The sequence below is a fragment of the Prionailurus bengalensis genome, chromosome B4 (genome assembly GCF_016509475.1).
Source record: "Prionailurus bengalensis isolate Pbe53 chromosome B4, Fcat_Pben_1.1_paternal_pri, whole genome shotgun sequence".
NCBI lineage: Eukaryota > Metazoa > Chordata > Mammalia > Carnivora > Felidae > Prionailurus > Prionailurus bengalensis.
Window position 1 is genome coordinate 55,355,331 of NC_057358.1, and position 17,046 is coordinate 55,372,376.

At 36.2% G+C, this 17,046-nt stretch overlaps 1 pseudogene; it reads left to right on the top strand.

Annotated features, from left to right (window-relative positions):
- LOC122473594 overlaps positions 1 to 17,046 on the top strand; it is a 46,314-nt pseudogene that overhangs the window by 17,683 nt on the left and 11,585 nt on the right.

A 17,046-nucleotide genomic window follows, 5' to 3' on the forward strand; every position in this document is an offset into this window, starting at 1 on the left:
AAACCTGTAGATGAGTCATGGGAAAATATAGTAGTATAAGCACAGCAATAATCATCTTTCTTTAGTGTAGGAGGATGAACAACGAATTCCTTTCCATTACTCTCAATAAAATATGCGAAGGATGTCACCATGAATCAATAGCAGCATGGTTTAATGATTAGGATCTGGTTCCTCCTTCTCAGAGGCAAAGTGCTTAATTAGAATGATGTGTCAGGAATTTTAGAAATCTGACAGTGCACATTTTTTTCTTTATTCTCCTCCCCTCCCAGTTTTCTTTCTTTCTTTCTTTCTTTCTTTCTTTCTTTCTTTCTTTCTTTCTTTCTTTCTTTCTTGGCTTTATCACCCATTTATACTTCCATATACATTTTACAGTCATTTTTTAGTTAAAAAAGTAGGATTCCAAATTGCACTTTCTTTTTTGAAATAGATTAATAAAAAATCTTGGCTCATGACACACTCTTACTATTTGTTTGTGAATGGTCTGCTCCTATGCATTTAGTTAACTATTAATTTTTAACAATTAAATAAGCACTTGCAAACTACCACGCAAAACAAAAGCTAGCATCTTGACAACAATCCATTCTATCCTTGGGTTTCTCCCACCCAAAGCCACCATTGTACTTCTAATTACATTCAAAGATATTTTTCAACTTCAGTAAATTTTAATTTGTTCAAATCTTATTTTATATGCCCAAGAACAAATCCTCAGTAGTGCTCAATATTATGTAATTCTAAATGCTATTATGGCAATGATTACTACTTGCCAACACTAATATTCATTGTCCTTTTCTTAACATTGATTTGATTCAAGATGGCAAAGTGCTCTGTTAAAAGACTATATTTCCTTGCCTTCCTCATAGCTAGGTGTGGCCTGTGGCTAATTTCTGGCCAGTGGGACAAAGTGAAAGTTGTTAGATGACACTCTTGAAAATTTCTATTAAAGTGGAGACATACAGATAGGATGCATGCACCATGTGACCTTCACTTTCCTGCTTTTTTGGTACTATGAGTGTGATGGTTGGAGCTCCAGCAGCTATTTGAAACATGGAATAAACTTGATATTGAAAAGCTGCTCTGTAAGAATGACAGACAGAAAGAGATAAGCCTAACAATTGTAGAGCCATAGCAACTCTGGGCTACCTATCTGTAGGCCTCTTTTTAGTGAAAGATAAAGAGACTCTTGTCTTATTTATTCAACTTCTTTTTTCAGTCTCTGTTACTAGCAGCAAAATGCATCTCATAACTGATACAATATTGTAAATGTAAGGCTTTAAAGTTGTATTTTATAGGTTGTGATGGTTCTATAGAAAAATTATTATTTAAAAATTAGACATTTTAACAAACTGTTGTTAGCAACAAAATGCGATACCTAACCCTTATACTGGAATGAATAGAACATCTTGAAGTTGTATTTTATAACTTCTGATTTTTATTTTTTTAACATTTTTTAAAATGTTTTATTTATTTTTGAGACACAGAGAGGCAGAGCATGAGTAGGGGAGGGGCAGGGAGAGAGGGAGACACAGAATCGGAAGCCGGCTCCAGGCTCTGAGCTGTCAGCACAGAGCCCAATGCAGGGCTCGAACTCACAAACTGTGAGATCATGACCTAAGCCAAAGTCGGCCGCTCAACCGACTGAGCCACCCAGGCGCCCCTATAAATTCTGATTTTTAAATTTAGGAAATTAGTGGCTTTGTTTATTTGTAATGAAACTGGAGAACTTACTGAGCTTTTGCGGTTGTTGTTCTAGTAGTTTCACTGTTGAATCCTTGAACTTTTTTAAGTTAGTCATCTTATCATTTGTACGGGAATGAATGAGATCCTGACCCAGAGATGGGATCATCTGAAATTCTTGAATCCCCAAATTCCCCTGCCATGTGAGCCTCAGAAATAGCTTACTCCTCCCCACGAAGGGGGGATCTACCCTCACTTGCCCTCCCAGCTTTTAGGATAGCAGTCACTCAGCCAAGATATATTAGACCTGATAAAGGAGAAAAGGCACTCTACCCTAAAGGAGCTGTAGAATCTACATGGAGCTGAATTCAGAGGGTGGATCAAAAGGGGTGGGACATAAATTTGAATTCTCTAGAGAACACTTCCCTGAGACACAGGATTTAAAACCCTGGCAAAGAGTGAAGAAGATGGTGCAAACATATTAGGATGGCTCCTTAGAAGCATATGAAAAGTGATGGCCCACACTACCTGAGGCCCACACTATATGATGGCCCACACTACTAAATAGATTTAGGAGAATTTTCTCATAGCACTATAAAAATATGATGACTACCTATAAAAGTAATAAATTCTGTGCAACTGGAAAAATTGAAATTTATAAATTGGTATTATATAGTCATTTGCATGAATTTGGTTTTGCCTCTTGTAGTAGACTTAAAACTCCATGAGGTCAGAGAATATGCGTTTTTGTCAACAGTCTATAGACCCAATGCCTAGCAGATAGTAATAGGCTCCCAATAAATACCTCTCAAACAGATAAAAGAAGGAATGTAATTAAGGAGAATTGTACATCAAACAAGAATAGACCAGAGAGAGAGAGACATGAGATAGCTTTGAGAATTTTTTCTAGCTAATCTTTTAAATTTTTAATTATGCAAAGAACTTTTTAGAATGTTAGTGAACATCTCGAGACACTTACATAGAATGCTTTTGCTAGGCCAACTGTCCCTTTGCCTTTTGTGAAGCATACTTATTTTGGGTACAATACCACAATGTGGTGCTTAAAAGGATCCACAAGACTTACATGAGTTTTGAGCAGTTTGAGGAGAGCTCTTGTTCATGAAAGTAATCAAGAACCTTTCTAAAAAGAACATATGGATAAAGTTAGTTCTGTGGTGCTTGCCCTCTTTCATTACTTCTCTTCATGAAGGAAACGAGTAAAAATTTATATCAGTAGGAATGGGAAATATCAGCAGTTTTAGCCCTTGAATGGCTATAATAGTGAAGATAAATGCTTTCTCTGGTTACATACAATAGCTTTCAGCACCTAGGTTTATCCTGTACTAGAGCTATTAAGGAAAAGTTTTTGTCTTGCCACATTGCAAAGACCCATTGATGACAATAAAGACTGAATCTGAAAGGCTCCTTCCATCTTGAGAGAGCCCCCAGAAAGGGCAGGAAGATGGAGAAGAGTTAGTTGAGTCTTGTCTCAGAATAACTGATGTGCTGCTATGGGTTGGTTCTTTAACGTTTTCAGTAAAGAAGAATCTACTGTGACTAATGTACCCTTCTCACATTCCTCTCCACAAAGTAAGATTTATATTAATTAATCAAAGTTTTTTTTCTTGAATCCAAAGATTTTACAAGTTGTTGTTTGTTTCCCTCAATTCATGTGTTTCCATTACATTCTTCATATGAAAAAATCATCAGTTTTGCTACCGTGGGAATGTCTTGCTGCTTAAAACAGATGTTAATGACAATTTTATTATAAGGGAACATCAGAAGAGTCAAAATAACTGTGGGAAAGAGTGTTAATACTCTTTGGGGTTAGAAAAATATAGCTATGTTGTATTGACACACTTGGAGGACTAATGTCAAAATTCTTCCTTTAGTTGTCTATGTGAAACAGGCTTGTGAAGCAATTCAGAAGCTTTCTATGCCCACAGACATTTTCCTAAATGATTGGTTTTGAACTTTTTCTGGGGAGGGATAGTAAAAATATTCTCTCCAGTTACCCTGGGCTATTCTCTCCCACCCCGTTATATTCTACACTTGTAGTATCAGAGGCTGTACACCAGTGATAGTCTGGGGTATGGAGAAAGGATGGGAGAAAACCCAGATGGGGCTGAATGAAATATTTGCTAAGGACGTAGATTCTCCTTGATTTTCCAAGATTCCCTTAATTATCCTACATCAGAGACTCTTACATCTAGTCAAGGTGTGACCTCTCTGGGTTGTGATTCATTTTCTCCACCTCAGCTCAGTGTCATGGAACCTCTACTGAGGTCTTCTGACAGGATGCAGGGATTTCCACTCTTGAGAAATTTTGCTTGACCTATACATAGATTCTTTTCTTATACTTTCTTCTCTTTCCTTAGCTGGCTTCTCACCAAGCTGAAGGCTATAAGTGGTGTTTCTCAGGGTCTTATCAGTTCCCCCTTTGCTTCTTGGATGAGGCTGCTGAGAAAGAAGCTCAACCACCTCACTCTTTGGCTTCCATTATCGACAGATAAAATTTCTGACATTTTGAAATGTATGCCCCAATCTGTTCTGTGATTGGTTTGTTTTGGTGAATCGTTAGCTTTGCCTATCATTATCATTTGTGACTAGTCTTGTTTGGGTATTAAGGGAGTAAGATTCGAGACCACTACATCATTATGCTATCTTAACATACAAATGTTCTCGCTTTACTCTTCACATGCAGGAAATCTCCGTGGAGAATTCTGGCTTTGTGGGGAAAGTTTAAATAGGGGATACAGGAGAGAACCTTGAACCAGTGATAATCTGCCTGGACCATAGTTCCTCTGGAATAAGATGATAAATTGAGGTTTCTATCTAATTTAGTCTTCTTATATGGAAGGGAAGAGTAAGAGCAAATTTGAGTGTCAAAATGTCTTGGACTTTCTTTGTCAGCAATATATTTTGGTACAGTGGGGTCAAATTTATATTATATAAACAAAGAAAAACAGTTATGAGCAATTATCAGTTGAATTTAGGCAATGAACAAACTATCTGCTAATTATCAGCCTTAGCTATTTCCTTTGACTAAATTCTTTGGAAAATTGCCCAACATACTCCTACATTTAACTTGCCATGGATTTCCAAATAATTAGAGTCCAATTTCAATTTTAAAGGTCTGATGTTATACACACATTCACAGAGAGAGAAAAAGACAGAGAGAAAGAGAGGATGGGAAAGAGAGGGGAAAAAGAGAGAAAGAGACTTTGAAACTAGGAAGAAAAGTGAAACTATATAGTCCTTTTACTTCTTTAGAAGATAAATTTTATACTAATTCCTTGCTTAATGACATACAAATTATAATAAAAATAACTTAATCCATAAAACTATTAAATTAGGAAAATATTAGCATATTAAAAGCTTTGTTTAATTTCTAAAAAAGTTCTAAAGATCCTTTCAGCATGTAATTTTTTATTTGCAGGTCAATGAAAGGATAGGATTGACAGAAGAAAACACAAAGAACTACCATTACATTTTGAAGACCTGTTAGAAAGAAGATTTTTACCTAATTCTTACAGGCAAATCTAGTAAACTGAAATATAGTCATGGGGTGCCTGGGTGGCTCAGTCAGTTGAGCATCTGACTCTTGATTTCAGCTCAGGTCATGATCTCACAGTTTGGTTCACAAGCTAGAGCTCCGTGTCAGTCTCTGCGCTGACAGCATGGAGCCTGCTTGGGATTCTCCCTCTCCCTCTCTCTCTGCCCCTCCTCCACTCAAAATAAGTAAAATAAAAATAAAAACATTAAAAATAAATAAATAAATAGAAATATAGTCGTAACTATGGGCAAAGTGACACCCAAGCAGCCCCTGAAATAGTAGCTCTGCATAGAAAAGGGTTCCTAAATTTAGCCAGGAGTTCAGCCAACAGCTGTTTTTCATTCTTTAAAATTGCCAGGAGCCATTTGCAAAATAATCTGTATCAGCAAAAAGAACTATTGCAATTATATTTAGGACCCTCTTAGTGAAATCTCTAAATGTGCAGGTATTAATTACTTTTAGATGGTCCTGCACAAGTTGATGAAAGGACTGACAACATTTAAGATTGCTAATTAGAGTGCAGCAGCCCTTGAAAGATATTCAACATCCATCTAGTAACCCATGGAAATCCTGTCCTATTTGGCTCACAAGTATTTATTAAACAACTGTTATACAGAAGGAACTTAAGGTTTAGTCTTCCTATAATATGCCTATAATAATATAGGTATTATTATACCTATATTTATTTCTCTCACATGAATGTTCTATTCTTACTTGTCAACAAATAAATCATTCACAAAAAATATGTATTTTTGGGGCCTAATATCTTTTCTCTTTCCAAGATGCATGACCAAACTTGGAAACTGAAAACATGAAACAATTAATAAAAGTTACTGATTTAAATGAGTGATTTATAATAAATACACACATTACAGCTTACTTTATAAAATGGTTGTCTTTGGGCACATTCTTCTAAAAATAACAACTCAATTTTCAAGTAGATGCTGATTCCCCTTCAGTAGATCATGTCTCTTGGTTTTCATACAGTTAGTGATAATAAATGTCAACAAACATTTTCTGTAAATTACATATCCTTCATGAGTTATTTGATAATTGGAAATTAAGTATTTGACTTTTCAGTGAATATGGACTCTCGTGGTGACAGCTTGGAGCCTTGAACCTGCTTTGGATTCTGTGTCTTCCTCTCTCTCTCTCTCTCTCTCTCTCTCTCTCTCTTTGCCCCTCCCCTACTTGTGCACAGTCTCTCTCTCTCTCTCAAAAATAAATAAAACATTAAAAAAAAAACCCTCTGAGACAGACGCTAAGCAGACCGGAGAACATGACCATGGGTGTAAATTGGGACTTTTCAGGTAAACCAGAATTTAAAACTATTACCATGGAGTCTTCCAGGCTTTTTGATGTTTAGCCCCTGAAAACTATTTCATAGGCTGGACCAATACCCTGTGTAATCCTTTGCTTCTTGGTCACAGAACAGCTGGAGTTCAGCACTTGGGATGATAATGTTCTTATATGCATAAAAGCTTCTGGTTGCAGAGGACAGAAACTCCACCTGAGCAAGCTTAAGCAAAAATCACAACACACCAGCAGCAACAACAGCAAATGGAAAGCCATACAGGAGACCCTACTAGAAAGCTGCTGGTGTAGCTTGCAGAATTAAAGATGGGAAGCCAGGCTGCAGGAAACCAGGAGCCAGAGCAGCTTGAGGACCCCCAGGGATTAGAATCAGGAATTCGAGGCCATCAGTTCTCTCTCAATCTCTCTCTGTTTCCCTGTCTCCCTGTCTCTCTGTTTCCATCTCTCTCTCTCTCTCACTTTTGTGTCTTCCTGTGTGTTGGATTTATTTCCCCCATTGTGAACCAGCATCTTCCACATGGCTGGGTCATGACCTGTGGTAGCTACATGTGTTACATCCTCCCAGGTTCACTACCAAAGCAAAGAACTTTCTTCTCTTAAACATCACAGGTAAATCGTTAGAGATAAAGTAGCCAATTATATTAAAAAATTGTTATCATTATCATTAAAATGATAATAAATATGTATTTTCTCTATATCTTGCAATCCCGTATGTGTTCATAGCTTTATGATCTCAAAGGGAATTGTTTTATTTCTTCTAAGTGTTACAGAAGCTATAAAATGAGATAATGAACTAACTGAAGAGCAGATAAATAGATCTCCAGAACCAGAGTTCAGAGACTAAGATTATTTTCAGCTATTCTCATCCCAACTTTAGGAGAGATTAAAAACAGAAAAGAGGGGCACCTGGGTGGCTCAGTGGGTGAGTGTCTAACTCTGGATTGTGGCTCAGGTCATGATCTCACGGTTGTGAGATAGAGCCCCTTGTTGGGGCTCCACACTCAGTGCAGGACTTGCTTAGGATTCTTTCTCTCTCTCAATAAATAAATAAGCTTAAAAATAAAACAGAAAAGAAAGTGACTATTCAGGACAGGCAGGAAGCTGATTTGTTTTTGATATTCTGTCTTTTTAAGGATAGTTTATATGTGTATGTGTTTTTAAATAAATTTTATGCTCTGTAAGATTTTATCACTGTATTAAAAATTAATTCTTACCTACGCTTTTACTAAACAAATACTTTCTTCACAGTGTAAAAGCAATTTCCACTGTGGAAAAAAGAATAAAAAAGAATATTAAGGCATAACAAAAGAAAAGCATGTTTAGGCTTTGAGGCTAATTGAATCACATTATCTAACACTATTTTGAAGCCTGATTTCCTGTTTCCCATTCAAACACCACCACTAAAGTATCCCCCTTCTCTGGCTACTCTATAGAGCATATATATTCTAGATATATAGTACTTTTCAATGTCTTGGCAGAAATTATATCAACAAGACAGCATTGGTTGATTTCCCAGAAAAGGAAGGATTAAAAAAAAAAAAACAACACAGATTTTTCTTAACATTCCAGCCTTCTCCAAATCATTCTTTTATTTGAGTAAAGTATTTGACCTTAATTAGTACATTGATACAACCCTGTTCTTTCAAGTGGAATTAAAGCTTTGTTAAATTCAAAGCCACTCTGGCAAACGCAAAGATATTTTCATTTAGCAATTATACATAAAGCAAAAATGCTTGTTATTAACAAATTATATCTTATCATATTTGGTCACTGTTTATACCTTGGCTCAGAATCCCAATATAACCACTTAATTGATGAGTAACCTTGGGCAAGTTGGTTAATCTCAAATAATTTCTTCCTCTGAATAACAAGAATAATATCAACTTCTTTAGAGAGCTGTTACCAAGAGTCAATATAATGATATATGGACAGGCATTTGATATAGAACCTGGCATAAAGTAATATTCAATGCATTTCTCTGTAGGCTTTGTTGTAGACTGAATTTTATCAGAATTTTATGTGAAGTAGAGTGAATCCCGATAGCATAAAAAGAATGAGGTTTTCCTGAGTCCTTGAGATATGAGGGCTACAGGACACCATGGGGGCTCTGATAGTACAATGACTAAAATAACAACAACATTTATCAAAGAAACAGAATACCTCCATGAACCCTTCCAATTTCACTCATACTCCATTTTTTTTCTGTTTAGAAAATGTCATAATTTGAGTTACATAGGAGTATAATGCAGTTGCATGACAATATAAATTATGTCCTGGAGATAGGTAAACTATTTCTCTATTTCAGTTTGCTTTGGATGGCTCATTAGTCTAGCCAGTTCATTAGCTAAAATTGCTAATGCATTTCATTCCTGTGATTGAGAGTGGCCCACAGGGATAGCATCATTGTGTTGAAAGTGATTGTAAGGTAATCGATCATAACTACTTGTTGTAGGTATTATCCTTGCTTTTGGTTTGTGAGGTACCATGTTTAAATTCTAGCCCATTTTTTTCTGTTTAGATGGCAAAGCTCATGGCAAGGACTGAATGTAACTCACCTTTGAATCTCCCACAACTAGCTTAGTTCCTAGAATATGGATCTTAACATGTGGCAGTTGACCTGAGTTACGCCATAGTATATCTCAGTATATCTTGTATGAATGCCTATACCTATGTAATTATATCTCCTTACCTTTTCTTTTGTATCACCAGGCAAATATGGCATGAAGATAATGCCAGGCCAAATACCACACAGAACAATCTTTTCTCAACTCATAGAGATTTGCATTTATCGTTCGTTTCCTTCCCTTCCCCCACATACTGGCATAAGAGGACTTCTAGGGTTAAATTACTTAGACTTAAATTGGCCCCTCAGCTGCCAGAAAATTGAATTGAATCTCTTATAAGCAAGGAAGCTGTTCGTGTGGGAAGTGTCATTCCCATGGGATCTTCTGTACAACTGTGCAAATTTTAAACAATATATCTAGGGAAAAGAAAGAATGTGGGAAAAATATAGTAAGTTTTCTTGTGTGTTTGTATAATTTTGACTTTTTGGCCAAAAGGAGTAATATGTAATCAATGGTTACACATTTTTCAGTACTTGGTCCCAAGCCAAATTGAAAAATAGCTCCTCTCCCACTGAGGATCGTCCCAAGGCTTTAGTGTCTCCTTTGTGTTGTGAGAACTACTTCCCAGGATGTTTCCCTTGTTCTGAAATGGGAAGAGTGGACGTGCAGACCTGAGCACTGGGGCCTGGTCATTAACACTCACCAGCTGTCTCAAGACGTGAAATCCCAAAATAAAAGGGACATGAAACATCCCCAGGCCTAAAAAGTCACTTTACTAACACTGGGGCATGAGAGAGGAAAGAACTTTCTGTGACTCTGAGCTGTAGTTTAAGTGCCAGGAGAACACTTTTCCTGTTGGTGTGGCTACAGAATGGGTGTGGAGACAACGTGGGTTCTGTCTGATGAGCAGCAGCCTCCAGAGGTCTGGGGTGGAGAGCCAATGTGTGAGCTGGGCAACCTCATTTCACTTCAAAACAGCATATGATCTTTGCAATCTTTGCATGTACTTTGCTTGTGATTTTCCCTTGGAGTCATTATGAGCCAAAGTAGGTACCCGAAGAATGTACTTCAGAGAAAAGTATTTTGTCCTATTATTATTTTCCCATCCAAATTTAGGTCAGGCAATAGGTTAATTGGGGGAGGGGAGTCAAAAAAATCTATAGTGGCTGTTAAAGTGTAATCAGGCCGATTGTATCCTTCTCAGGATAATTTTACTATACAGATTAAACCGCTTTGTTCTTTATAAAAGGACTAAAGGGTTCATTGTGTAACACGACTTGAAATAGTCTCCCTCCACTTATCCAGATCTAGGGTATATACATAGAAACCTAACACCAGTGTTTCATTTTCACTTAATTTTTTCTCAATTAAAATAAAATAAAATAAAATAAGATTCATCCTGGAACTAGGTGGGAACTAGAGGTAAATCCAGAAGCTGAGGTAACTCTTGGCTATAAATATTCAAGAATCACTGGACAATGTGATTTTTTTCACATACCTGGTCTTGGCATAATACATATTTAAACATATTTCCCTTTAAAAATATTAAAGAGGCAAGGTAGCTGGTGTCCTAAAAGACTGTGAGCTTGGGGAGCAAAGCTGGGTTTGAATCCCAGCTGTGCTACCAGCTACTATGTGATGTTGGTCAAGTAATTTTAAGTCATTTTCTCTTCCTGAGCAGAAAACTCCATGTCAGCAAAATTAAGGCAGCATGTTCCTCACAGAAATGCAAAAAATAAATGACAATATATAAGTGAAAAGCCTATGCTGTCATATGTATGTTGACAACCCAGTTAATGTCCACGTCCTTCCTTACTAGACAACCTAGATATTAAACTTCCCTTACATATTAGGCACCTACTTACGAAACCTTAAGTTGTGCAAGTTATATTTTTAACTAGGACATTGCCAATTATTTTGGAATTTCATTCTAGTGAGTCCACCATTGTTTCCACCAGCATTAAAAGAAAAAACAAACTATCATAACAATGAGTCATTCTTCAAAATGAGTGATAGTTGCTATGTGAAAACCAAGTGATATTTAGAGATCCCAATACTGAAAGGATTGTGGTGTACTACCTTCTTCACCACTTATTCATGTGTTCATTCATCATTTACCAAATATTTATTGGTTATCTACAATATGCCAGGCATTGTTCTAGGCACTGATAGAAAAGCGATTCAAAAAGATAATAATGTCTACTCATATGAAGCTGATATTGTAGTGCAGCAAATAAATAATACAATAAATATTTTATCAAAGGTGACAGGAACTTTGGAAAAAAATAATACGGTAAGAGAGATGGGATTCTGGGGGAGGGATAAAGTTTGAAATTGTAAACAGGACATTCAATGTACTCCTTGGTGTGAGAGGTGAAGAAAGCAAGGAGGTAAAAGAGCAAGACATGTAAATACTAAGAGGAGGGACTTTCAGGAAAAGGGAATGGCCCGTGCAAAGGCCCTGAGGTAAGATTGCAACTGTTGTGTTTGAAGAAAAGCAAGGAAAAGGCCAGTAGGACTGGAATGGACTGACAGAGAGGAAAAGGAGTAAAAGAAGAACTCAAAGTTGTATTGAGGGCCAGATCTTATCTAACCTTGTAGTTCATTATAAGCACTTTGATTCTATTCTGAATGAAGTGTGGAGCCACTGCAGAGTTTTGAGAAGCAGAGTAACATAAACTGACTTACATTTTGATAAGACCACTCTGGCTGCTCTGCTGGATATAGAATGGAAGGCAGTCAGAGTGGAGGCTGAGATACTGGTTGGAAGGCTGCTGCAATAATTCACATGAGAGATGATGACTGGACAAGTGTGTTAACGGTGGAAGTGGTGAGAGATGGGTTGAAGTTAAAGGAGCCAACAGGACTTCACAACAGGTTGGAAATAGAGGAGTCAAGAAAACTTTCAGTGTTTTTGGCTTCATCAACTGAGAGGATACAGAGTTGATGTCAACTGAGATAAATAAGATCATGGTGTAGGAGTCTTGGAGATGGGAAGAAAATTTGGGCATATTTGAGATTTTTAGTAGATATTGATAAAACTGGCAGATGAACAGTTGACTATATGTCTGGAATTCAGAGAGTAGGTCTAGGCTCGAAATACAAATTTGAACATTGTCACCACGGAGGTGGTCGCTGCACTCAGATGACACACAAACTCACAGCAACACATCCCATAATTTTTTAGAATGTAAATATCACTCAATTAGTAATCACTCCTCTTCTTTTGCATCACGCTAACCTTAAAATAATGCAGCAATTCCTTTTATACAATTGAATCTTTTGGACTCCACCTAAAATGTGGACATTTTACTTGCATTTAAAGTGGCACACCTGGATAATATCAGTAAGGAAGTGAATGTAGACAGGAAAAAGAAGTTAAACCAATATTGGGGCCCTCCAACATTAAAGATTAGAAAATGAGAGCGAAGACACAGCTAAGACAGAGAAGCAGCAGCCAGTGGGGTAAAAGGAAAACCAGGAGAATGTGGTGACCCGAAAGCCAAGAAAAAAAGATGTTCTCAGAAACAAAAAGTGATCAGCAGTGTGAAATGTTGCTAAAGGTCAAACAAAATGAGGCCAGAGAAAAAATATCTTAGCAGCGTAAAGGTCTTTGGCAACTTTTCAAAAACACCATAAAAAATTCAAAGTGAAAGAAAAATCATAGCATAAGTTGAGAGAGACCAACAAAATTCTGATTTTGACGTTGAGACTTCTTTGAAAATTTTTTAAGTATCAAAATCTTTTTAACATGGGGGATGGGTAGTCTATTCATTGGTACTTAAGGAATATATACAGTCTGTGTTTTTGATAGTCTACAACTGAAATGATTAACCTATCAAAATTACTCACCGTGCTGAATTAAAATGTGGAAGTGTAGACTTTGTATCCATAACATCATCTTTATCGACATAAAAACCTTTAGTAATGACAACTAATAGTATTTCAAATAAAATTGAATAGAAATTCTGAATATACCAGAAATATATTTCTAGACAATGGTCCATTCCTCTTTGAACAGCATTAGGCACAAAAACTTCAAACATTAAATAATATAAATTACATGTTGGAGTTTATTAGAAATTAATTTGGCTTTTAATGAGTGTATACTTATAGTGCCATCTACTGTTTGGTAGTAAAATCATAACGTGCTGGCAACTAGGAAAGAGAAATAAAATACAGGTATCTTCTTATTATCAGTAATCTCTTTCTGGAAATCAGGTATTCTGTGTAATAACACTAACCTGGAGAATACATCGCATTATTTGAACAAAGAAGAATTATAACTAATATGCTCCACATCAACCCAAAAGTCAATTTTATAAAATGAGTGAGTTTTGTTAAAACTCACTGAAGCATTTGTGTGTATGCACGTATGCATATATCATACATATGTATGTACCAAACTATAGCTTAAAACATTACTTTCTGATTACCAAACAATTATCAATATGGTTGTTTAACAAACAACTGTTTTGCACGCAGTAACATTTGTTGACCACAGATATATTTTTCAAAAAGTTTATAAGTATTTCAATTTTATTTGGAATGCAAGGCCAAATCTTTTTCCTAATCATCCTGTTTAATATATTTCCTTTGGAACTGTCTCCGGGATATATTGTTAAATGAAAACAGTAAGGTAGAGAAAATTGTGTATAATTTATCATTTATCTAGGAAAAGAGAGGATATTATATATTATCATATTACGTATTATTGTGTTATAATTTTGAAAATGGACAAATAAAAAAATGAAAAGTAATACCTTGCAGAAGAAAGAAGAGATTAGATCACAGGAAACAAGGATAGAAGCAAGACTTCCTTAAGTATACCTTGCTGAGTAGACTCAAGTACATAATTATAAACCACAATTAAGTATTAAAAGGAATTCTAATAAGTAAAGTGAAAAGAATAAAGTTATATTGCGTTTTAGTAGTATGAATAAAAAGTTTATACTTACAGAAACATTGTAATGAGAGATAAATATATTCTATGAAGTTAAGGTGTGAAAAACCAGAAGTCATTTGGATAGGAAAATATTAAACAGGGAGAGTTCTGTGGGGGGGTGGCCTGTAAGCTTTGGCCTACTGAGGAGACTGAGGACCAAATTCTGTAACTAATGTGTGTTATACACACTCTTCTCCTCCTCTTTGATAGACAATGATCAGACCTGAATTAAAATATTATCATTAAATTTCAAATATTCATAGACCTCAACCAAATTTGATATTCAACATCTTTTCTTTTTATTCTCTCCTTATTTTTACTTCCTTTGGAATCGACACAAAATATTATATTCATTTCATAAGATTAACTTATAGACTCTAGCAGGACATAGGTCTTTGTGTTTTCATAATAAGAGAATGTCATTGTTTAACTGTTTTGTTTTCTTCCCTCTGTGCTTTAAACACTCAGCATCTGTTAGGAAATCAAAGATCATCTCATCTGTCAATACTTCAATTATTCTGTAAGTCATTTATAGAATGGTAAATGGTGAACTTTAAAGATGAGGTTAATAAGTAAAATGAAGAAATTATAAATGCAATTATCTTGATGCTTTCCTCCCTCCCTTCCTTCCTCTCCCCTATGCTTCCCTTGTTCAGTCACTCAACAAGTATTTATTGGATTTCTGCTGTGTGCAAGCTCTGGGTGTGCAATGCTGAGCAAACTTTGGCCTCATGGAGCTAAGTGTGTACTATAGCAATAGGAATGGCGAGGAGGAAGCCAAGATAAACTACAAAAGCTGATGGTCCTACTAACTATAATATACAGTAATATGTACATACGTAATATACACATGCTATTTATAAAATGGTAAGATAAATCATTAAAAAATAAAAAACTAGGGGCGCCTGGGTGGCGCAGTGGGTTAAGCGTCCGACTTCAGCCAGGTCACGATCTCGCGGTCCGGGAGTTCGAGCCCCGCATCAGGCTCTGGGCTGATGGCTCAGAGCCTGGAGCCTGTTTCCAATTCTGTGTCTCCCTCTCTCTCTGCCCCTCCCCCCGTTCATGCTCTGTCTCTCTCTGTCCCAAATTTAAATAAAAAACGTTGAAAAAAAATTTAAAAAAAAAATTAAAAAAAAATAAAAAAAATAAATAATTAAATTAAATCACCAAAAAATTAAAACATTTGGAGTGTCTGATAGGTAGTGTCCTGTCAGGTCCAGTCTCTCTGTAGGGCTCATTTCAAAAGGCCAGGTACTCCTTGAAAGTTTTCCTTATACTCTGAACTGAAAGTAATTTGTTTTTCCTTTAAAGACCCAAACTCTAAGGGTATCAGGGTGGTTCAGTCAGTTGAATGTCTGACTTTGGCTCAGGTCATGATCTCACAGGTTTGTGGATTTTAGCCCCTTATTGGGCTCTCTGCTGCCAGCATGGAGCCCGCTTTGGATCCTCTGTCTCCCCTCTCAGCCACTCCCCCACTCGTTCTTTCTCTTTCTCTTAAAAATAAATAAAACATTTTTTAAAAAGACCCAAACTCTATTACTTGTCCTTTGGTACTCACATTCCTCCACCCACTTTCTGTTAACTCTATTCATATAACATCCTTCAGTAAATCTTTGAGGACAAAACTTGTCTCTTACTCATTTTAGCATCTTCTACATAATAAGGGTTTAAAAAATACTGACCAGACTGCACCTTAAAAAATCGTAATTTGTCTGCCTACAACTAAATGTTACACAAATCAAGTGGCTTATTTATCTGTTGTCTTTTAAAGGTGTGGAAAAAATATACTCAATTCAAAAGCAAGTGTGCGTGTATATGTGTGTGTGTTTGTACATACACTCATACATCATACAATCATTTGTGTTTTGTACAACTATATATTTCATCTGACGAAATGTTCCAGTCAATATTACTCACAGTTTATAAATGGATCCCTTTAAATTTACAAAGTCACTTCTTGAGCACCCTCAAACAGATCCCACTTGAACGAAAAAAATCCTTTTTCAAGTTACTTAGCCAATTTGTCATCTTCAATTTATAAACTTTTATGAGGAAAAATTAAGTTGTGATAAAAAATTCTTTGGTTATCTGAAACCTAGTAGAAGTTTGTATGGCCAAAGAGTGTGAGGTATACAAAAGAGTGATGTGTTTGAAAGACTGAATCAAAAGTAGACAAAAAAGATAAAAGATTTGCACAATTTTGTTTACTTGGCAAACTAAACAGTATTAGAAAATCTGTCACACCATCTAGAAGTTGAAAATATGCAATAATCACCTTTTGTAGTCCTCTCTGCAAACTGCTTATTCACAAATTTTCTGCAAGAAATGTCTGTGAAGTAAGGTTAATAAAAACCAAGGAAAGTGGCAGGTTGTGAAGAACAAGGTGAGAGAAATAGTCCAGACTATTTTTGTTTTTATGAAATTTATTGTCAAATTGGTTTCCATACAACACCCCGTGCTCATCCCAACAAGTGCCCTCCTCCATGCCCAACACCCAATTTACCGCCCCCCCCCATCAACCCTCAGTTTATTGTCAGTATTTAAGAGTCTCTTATGGTTTGCCTCCTTCCCTGTCACTTTTTTTTCCTCATTCTCCTCCCCCTTGATCTTCTGTTGAGTTTCTCAGGATTCACATATGAGTGAAACATAATGTATCTGTCTTTCTCTGTCTGACTTACTTCACTTAGCATAAAACTCTCCAGTTCCATTCATGTTGCTACAAAAGGCGAGATTTCATTCTTTCTCATTGCCAAGTAGTATTCCATTGTGTATATAAACCACAATTTCTTTATCCATTCATCAGTTGATGGACATTTAGGCTCTTTCCAAAATTTGGCTATTGTTGAAAGTGCTGCTATAAACATTGGGGTACAAGTGCCTCTATGCATCAGCACTCCTGTATCCCTTGGGTAAATTCATAGCAGTGCTATTGCTGGGTCATAGGGTAGATCTATTTTTAATTTTTTGAGGAACCTCTACACTGTTTTCCAGAG